General features: G+C 42.9%; 1 protein-coding gene across 2 annotated transcripts in view; it reads left to right on the top strand.

Annotated features, from left to right (window-relative positions):
- Window positions 1–8072, top strand: part of GREM2 (gremlin 2, DAN family BMP antagonist) — a 60971-nt gene that overhangs the window by 18732 nt on the left and 34167 nt on the right. The window contains exon 1 of one of the 2 annotated variants that reach the window (XM_071432839.1): window positions 693–1003. The exons of the other annotated variant lie outside the window; for it this stretch is intronic. The gene's annotated coding sequence lies outside the window, so the exon portion shown is untranslated. Of the gene's footprint in view, window positions 1–692; window positions 1004–8072 lie in introns of those variants that run through there. 2 annotated transcript variants of the gene reach the window in all.

The raw sequence follows: 8072 nt of genomic DNA, 5'->3' as shown, positions 1-8072 counted from the left end.
AGGTCTAAGATTTGCCGTAAGATTACAGCACATCTGCAGGAGGGAGAATACTTTTCCACAGGTCACTTAAGTCATCCTGAGCAAGAGGAATACCAACAGCAAAGATGCACCAAGGAATGACAACCACAGCCGCTGAGAGTGAATAACCTGAGACTCAGGACAAGGAGCCATCCTGGTTCTATTTTCTGTGCATGCCGAGATTTGACGTGTAGTCAACCCAGCTGAGGCTAGGAGCCCAAATAGAGTAAGAAAAGCAAACTCAACTCAGGGAAAGAATGCTTTGTCCTACCTCAGATTTAGCCCTCAGGTGATCAAGCACTGCATGCTTTCAATTTTACCGGCTAGGGATATTTTTCTTAAATGTTCAGAGAACAAACGTGTCTGAATATTGAGCATGACATAAAATGTCACGAATGCTTAAAGTTGCGGGTCCTTCAGCTCTCGGAGGAAGATGCGAAGGGAAGGAGGGTGTTTTGTCAGACCCCGGGTGAGAATGTCCCTACATAAACAAAGGGATTGGACGTCGTCTTAGGGAAGGGGGGGGCGTAGTGGGGGAGCGGGAGGGTGTGAGGGGGAACGAGCGGAGCTAGCAGTGCCCGCCAGGTTGGGAAGCCGGCGGGCGGCGGGAGGAGCGGGGCGGCCGGCGGCGGAGGGGAGGCGGGCGGGAGGCGGCGGGCGGGCGTGCGGGCGGGCAGGCCGGTGTGAGCTGTTTGGCCACCGGAGCCAATCGAAAGCGGGGCCTTGATCCTCTCCTCGGGCAGTGGCTGCGCCGAGCCAGTGCCGCGCTCCCCGCGGCCGTCGGGACCGGCACAGCTGCCTCGCTCTCTCCGCGCACCGCTGGCCCCACCGAGCGCCTATGGGCATCTGCAGCCGGCGAGGGCTTCGCACCACCGCCACCGGCAGCAGCGGCAGAGGGCGGCGACCGCCACCCCGCTTCATCGCCCCTTGGGATCTATAGCCGGCGGACGGAGCGCGCTGCGGACCCTTCCCCGCCTCAGTGCAGGTATGGGGCGGCCGGGGGGCGCCCAGCGCCCTAGCCTGGCACCGCTCCTCTTGCGGCCGGCTCGCTCCCTTCCTCCTCCTCCTCCTCCTCCTTCTCCTCCTCCCCTGCCCTGCTACCGCCCCTCTGGGGACAGGCGGCGGGCCCCGCGGGCGCGGTGCGGTGACAGCCCGCAGCGCCGTCCCGTCCCGCAGCCCCGCGCCGCTCTGCCGCCCGCCCGGCCCGTCCCGGCGCGGCGCGGGGAGCTCGGCGGGGCCGCGCACGCCTCGGGGAGCGGCGCGTCCGAGCCCTCGCCGCCCGCGGGCGCTGGCAGGGGCACGGAGCGAACTCAGCGAGAGCGGCGCCGAGCTCTGGCTGCCTTGCTCCGAGCGCCCTGGGAAGTCACCTGGATGGCCAGGTTGCCCAGCGTTTGGAGCGTCGTGCGTCGCGTCCCCACGCTGCCCCGCAAAGGAAAAAGAAAGACAAATCAGAAAAAAAAATAGTTCGTGCTTGAAACCTGTGCCCCTTTGTACCTTTCTTTCTTTGCTTTGGGTTAATGATGGTTTGTGATTATGAAACCCCACGAGGGATCAGCTCCAAGAGCGAATAGCATTACTTTAAGTCATGACTTGGAAGTATACGTGTGCGTATACAGATACTCGGGTTTTTTTTACCTTGAACTTGAGGATTATACAAACTCATGTCTGTCTCACAAGGAGCTCCTGACTGACTTTTTGCTAAAGTTAAGGAAATATTTGTGTTTCCACAGGTCTTTCAGAATTGGAGGCACAGGTCTTATAAAAAAATTGCAGTGGCATTTGGCTGAACAGCTCTTATTTTTAGCATGCTATTGTGAAAGTGGTTATATAACTTTTGGTGGATTTTTGAGGACAAAATTAACAGCTCATAACAAGTTAAATCTCTCTTTTTTTTTTTTTTTATTTTTTTCCTCTCTCTCTGAAAGAGGCGAAATAAAAACAATGAAATCCCAGTGAGTAGAGTCAGGTGAACTTCAGCCGAATGATAGAGATTCCCTGAGAAAAATCCCCAGGTTAGGACTCCCACAGTCCTCTCAACAATCATGAAGCAGCAGGTGCAAGACCAAGCAATGTCAGCTCAGAGCTCCAATTAGGAAGTTGCTTATCAGGCTGCTTCAGGGCTATTTCTTGCTCAACCAGGGTGAAATTAGTAATCACTTCAGAATCTTGTGTTCCCACCTGTGCCAATACAATACAGATGCTGTGTTTCCTTAGGGGATTAGATTGTTTCTTGAACTTCAAAAAGTATGGACAGCCTGAAGTATTTGCTCATAATGCTTGATGTATTTTAATGCAGATGCTTCACTTGCAAAACTTGGTTCCTGCTTCTCACGCTGGTCTTTCTTCATTACTTGCAAAAATTTAGGAGTAAGATGCTAAGATTTTTAAAAATCGCTTCAAGAAAGTAACTGTGTGGAACAGCAGTGTGCCTGCCTTGGGAGCCAGGACATGAGGGTGCTGTGACAGTGTTCACACTCTGGGCAAATTGTCTCTCTCTCTCACTTTTGTTGCATGGTCCTCATGAACTGCTGTCCTCCAACTGAAGTCCTGAGTCCTTGATTTGTGATCACTGTGCAGCTGAAAAGAGAGGAATGATTTGTAAAATCTCTGTTCTAGGATGAGCGAGAAGCCTCAAGCAAGTAGGATTTTGCCTCCTCCCCTCTCTTGCAGCCCGCTGTTCGGGCAGAGCTCTTGTGTGCAGGGAGGAGGTTCATGTAGTAGCAGGGAGTTTCACTCAGTCTTCCATTGCAGTCTGATAAGTGAAAGATGTGTCAGTGAAAAGCATCAGTAAGACCTCCACAAGAGTGCCAGAAAAATAAATGCCGCTAACCCAAGGTTTTGAGCTGATTTGTTTAGCTGAAATATATTTTCTTTTTTTATCTTTTAAATAGACTGTGCATGACTTTCAATGGGGAATATAACAAATGTATGAAAAGTTGAAGAATTTAACTGTGGAGACTTTTGTTTCTTTTCATAGTATCAAGTGAGGATAAAAATTAATATCTGAAGTACCCAGTGAATGGCATCAATAAATTGGAAAATGCTTGGTTTCAGTCACCATTTATCAATCTCTATGAAAGAGTAAATCTCAGAGATCCAGATCATCTTTTGTAATAAATAATCCTGTTTGACTTTTGCTTAATAAATCTGGTAACTGGTTTACTTCTAACACTATTGCTAAAATAACATAATAATTCTGACCCAATCATCAGAAATTGGTAAATTCCCGTTTGGGATTGTTAAAGTGGTGTTTACCAATTTCTGATCTAGAGTTAGAATTGTTTCAATGAGCAGTTCCAAGTTACTGAGTAAGAATTGAGCGGTTCAAGCTACTGTGCAGATTTACTGACATCTGAAGAGTATCTTAAAAAGTAGCTCAAAAAAGTCTGTCCCTCTGCACGCAGATGCTCTTGGGTGTGGTTGTACAGTTATAGTGTTGTGGTTCATGGCAGGAGTGGGCTTTTGATGCCCCTGCTTCAGTTGTTCCACTTACTGTCCATCTCCATATAGTTCGCGGTGGGCCAGTTGGATTCCTTTAAGATGAATCTAAACTAAGAGATGTGCTGGAGTTGTTTCTGGAAATACAATCCATATGACCATATCCAGCTTGAAGTAAAACTCTATAAAATACATACAGTGTCTTCTGTGCCTAAATGTTTTGCTGTGCCTGTCAGTTCCTGTTGGGCCGTGCTAGCTGCTGCGGTAGATCTGGTCCGTTAGCAGCATGCTGTTCCTGAGGCCCCATGCAGTCTGAAAACCATACTAGCCATCTTTCCCAGGGGTGTGGGCTGTAGTCCCTGCTTCTTGTACCATTGCTCACATACCTGTTACCAAAAAACACCTGGATGAGCTGGACAGCACAGCCCTGCAAACAACCAGGGCTGTCCTGCTGAGATATCTTCAGTTCAAAATAAAGATGGCTAATTTTGGTTGTTTTTTTTTTTTTTTTTCCTAGTCTGGCATGTGATAGGAGGCTAGTTTTTGAGTGGGAGCTTTGGAAAGTGTAGCCTTGTGCTTGTCTGCTGGGTGTGGACACAGCAGCTGCATTTGGGAAAGGGCAGCTGGTGCTTCTTCACGGTCGTTTGCCTGTCACTGGCCATAGCCCTTCTGCGTATACAGGTCCGTAAGGCTGTTTGTATTCTCTGTTGCATTTGGGAGTGGTGAGAAATGTTGGCTTGAGATTTTAAAGCTGTCATTTAGAAATGCTTCACTGTGTTCCCTTGGTGCAGCATTGTGGCTGACTGCATCTCCCACAGGGCACCAGAAGTATTGCTTGGGAGGAGATCTCACCTGTGGGGGTAGCTCCTGGATTCCAGCACATGATGAGAATCATGCCCTGATCCTGGAGTCTAGTTGCCTCAAGCAGAGGGAGAATGTTTAAGGGGAGATGTTCAGAAACATCCACTAAGAACTTCATTAAAACATGTAAAACTTTTTTTTTTTTTCTGCAGTTTTCACTGTAAAGGGAAAAAAAGTTTCCATTTTCTGTTTCTTGGTGATTTGGCTGGTTTCTTACAGTTTCATGTTTTTCTTTAGTTTGCTTCTTTGGGGAAAATGATTTTAAATTGAAAAAATTCTCCTGTTAATTATAAACAATTATCTCTTTTATGAAATAATTTCTTACTTTAAAATATATTATTGGAGTAATCAGGAATCAGATCCTTCTTTCATGTAGGAACAAGATAGTTGTCATTGCTGCAGAAAGTGGATTTCTTACCAACTCTTCAGTTTTACATGCATTTCCATTGGATTATGATGGAAATGGTAGGATTGCATGTGTATAGCATACTTGATACAAATATTCTTCTTGTTGTGGATCACTATGACTGCTCCAAGACTGCTTTTAGATGGCAGAAGATGTTGTGCTATGCAGAAGAATAAGAAGTGAAAAAGAAGAGGGCATTTCCTACTCCCAAGACTGCATTTCTCTTGCTAGAAGCTGTCTACTCCAAGTATTATTTCAATGCATAGCTTCTCTGTGGGAAGACATATAGATTTTAACATGAGTTGTGTAGATGAGGGTATGTCACTTGAAACCATGGTATTTCTTGTTCTCAATGCATTAAGGCTTTTATTATCAATTTTAAGAAGATTTTTGAAGCCTGTTTCAGAAAGGGAAGCAGACCATAAAAATCTGTCTCGCTCCAGGACATTAAAACAGAAGGCAATCCATCTTTCAATATCTGGTATGATACAATCATGGCAACTTCAGTTGTAAACTGTATTTCTCAGAAAGTCATCTTACAGCACCTACTTCTAACATTTTTTTTTCTTCTGTGCTTAACAATATTTATCTATGACATTCTGAACAATATTTATCGATGACATTCTGAATATTTTGTTCTTTGTTGCTGTTCAGATAATATCTCAAAGAGCTATAATGGTGCATTTTAGATTAGTCATAAAAGTTAGGGGGATTTGCTAAGGTCAGTTTTTCATGTAGACTGTGCTGCCATATAGAATTGGTTATACTGTAAACGTGAGTTGTATATACAAATATGCATGCTACTGTCTTTATTACAAGATTTTTGGAGAAAGAAAAAGGGTGAATTTATCTCTCATTCCCAACAATTTTAAAGTCATTGTTGCTTGGGAAGTGAGTATTTGAAGAAACCGTAATTTGCAATGAAACTTGAGGAAATTAAAATTGTGATCTATTCAAGTAGGGAAAGACTCATAAAAAAAATTGTTTCTGTCTATTTTGTGCTAAGGATGTGGGAGAAGTAAAGTACACTGTGAAAGGAAAATATATTATTTACCCTCCAAATTTCATTTTGGAACCAGTTTTTATTGAGTGTGATGGGCAGTGCACAAATACAGTGTCAGACTGTGGATTTAACACAATAAATCTTGAAAATTTCCTGAATTTTTAACATCTCTTAAAACTTGGAAACAACACTTGTACAGCTCATGCAGAACGCCTTGTTGACCTTGTGTTGTACAAACACTTTCTGGAGCTGGAAAACTCTGTTGAGCTGGTCTAGATTTGAATTATTTGCCTGTCTCCATTTACATGCAGTGTTTTTGTGGATTCCAGCCATGTCTCATCTATCCTATTACCCTACTTAAGTGCTGTTATGGTAATGCTCAAATAGACTGATATTATACAGTAGTGCTAACAAAAAAACAAACAGTATTGTAAAAATTCTCCATGACCATTTCTGGCATGGAAGGGCAAGTTTTTTCCCTGGTGCAAATCTCAGACCTAATCTCATTTCCAGTGAGGCCAAAACACTGGCATGGCTTGGAGTTAAGCGAGATCCTGCCCATAAATCTGGCCAGTCTTCATTAAGATAACATCTGGAAAGTTGTCATTTAAAATTATGTGGGAGAGCTTGGGATAGGGGTGTAAATAGTGGGTCAGAGCTTCTATCCAAAAGGAAAGCATCCAAAAGGAAGCTCTCAGATATCAGACATCCTTGCTCTAGGCATGTTCTTTGTTATGATCCATCTGTCGTTTGTCCGTTCCTGTTCTGTCAACATAATTTGGAGCTCAGTATCCTTTGTGAGGAACAAGATGAGACTGACAGGCAAAGAAGATGGGAATATGTGAACATGTTGCATGACTTAATGGATGCATCCAGTAAAGTCTGCTAATAAAGAGAGAGATGGCTATCTCTTGTATTTTGATTTAAATTGTTCTCTGGCTGACACCTTTCAGATTACTACACACAATGGATTTATACTAAGCATGTTTGTTGACTTTAGTCTATATTCTTCATTAATGATGTCCATGGAAACTTTGCTTGATTCTTCAGTGAGAACAGCTTTTGCTGGGATAGTCTGAAGAGTGACTACTTACAAACTGAAACAAATTCTAAGCATCTTGGATTCCATGTAGGCAGGGGAAGATTGTTCATCTGTCTCTTTAATACTTCCATTCCTTACTGAAGCTGAGCCTTTGTTAAAGTCATGGCTCAGAATGTGTGGCTTCTTAAATGGTAGCTGAAGATTCAAATGCCACAGAAACTGATTATGAGGAATATTTATTGTTTTGTTCAAAAATCACAGAAGATATGTGAAAATAGCACCATTGTGTTTAATTCTTGATATATGTAGTGACCCTGTCTCTGTAGAAACCCTGAAGCAAACAAGACAAATGCACACAACTGGAAATTGAGCTAATATATGTTACCTGAAACTGTCTTGCTTTTGGGTTCCCAAAGACCCTTCAGTCACTTACATAAAGTTATTCAACAACTCAGCCTAGATTTTCGGGTTTTTTTGAACTGTAAGACAAATCCCACCTTTGTCTAATGTACATTCCTCTCACATGAAAAGAGGCTTTAAATACAAACTGTACCATAATAGATCCCATTTTGTTTTCTTTATCTATTTTTTTTAAAGTTGTCTACACTTGGTATTCTTTCTTCTTGAAGGAGCATTGCAAAAGCTCCTTCACAAAGTAAAGTCTCCTATTTTCTGAATTCTAAATCCAAAATTCCTGTTGCTTTTTTCCTTCAATTCAGGTAGGCTGCTTCCAACTAGAAAAATATTTTTCTGTTGGTGTTTCAATAGCTGACTTTAAAAATATGATACATGCAAACACTATTTTGAGTACCTATCAGAATTTGCCAATCTTCTCCTTATAAAAATAGCCATGTTTTTTTTCAGTCCAAAAATATAATATTTTGTGAAACTTGTTTCTTTGGAAACAAGTTTATTGTGTTATTCCAAGTTGAGCCTAATTATTTTCTGGACATCTCTAAGGTTTCTTTAAAAGAAGCATATGATATTACAGGAAGAATGTTCCTCTTGTTTGCCAGAGAGCTGTACTATGTTTACTATAATAAGATTAAAGGAAATTTGAAAGTCAACGCTAGCTCAGTGGGAAACTGATAAACACACGTTGTACTTGCAGGAACACTCTGCCCAGTAGTATTAGGAAATTTATCACTATTTATTTAGCAGCTCAAACTCTCTCTGACAAACAGATTTGGTGTCCATTTAAAAGTACACCAGATGTTAAAAAAAACTTCTACTAACATTATGGATGCGATTTGTGGAATCTGAGCTGTTATCCTGGCATAGACATCTCGTGTGGTTTAGGATTG

Source organism: Agelaius tricolor, unplaced genomic scaffold (genome assembly GCF_023055355.1).
Source record: "Agelaius tricolor isolate 1412-34295 unplaced genomic scaffold, bAgeTri1.0.p SCAF_1, whole genome shotgun sequence".
Classification (NCBI taxonomy): Eukaryota; Metazoa; Chordata; class Aves; order Passeriformes; family Icteridae; genus Agelaius; species Agelaius tricolor.
The sequence above is the reverse complement of the archived record's forward strand: the minus strand, read 5'-3'. Positions and strand labels throughout refer to the sequence as shown.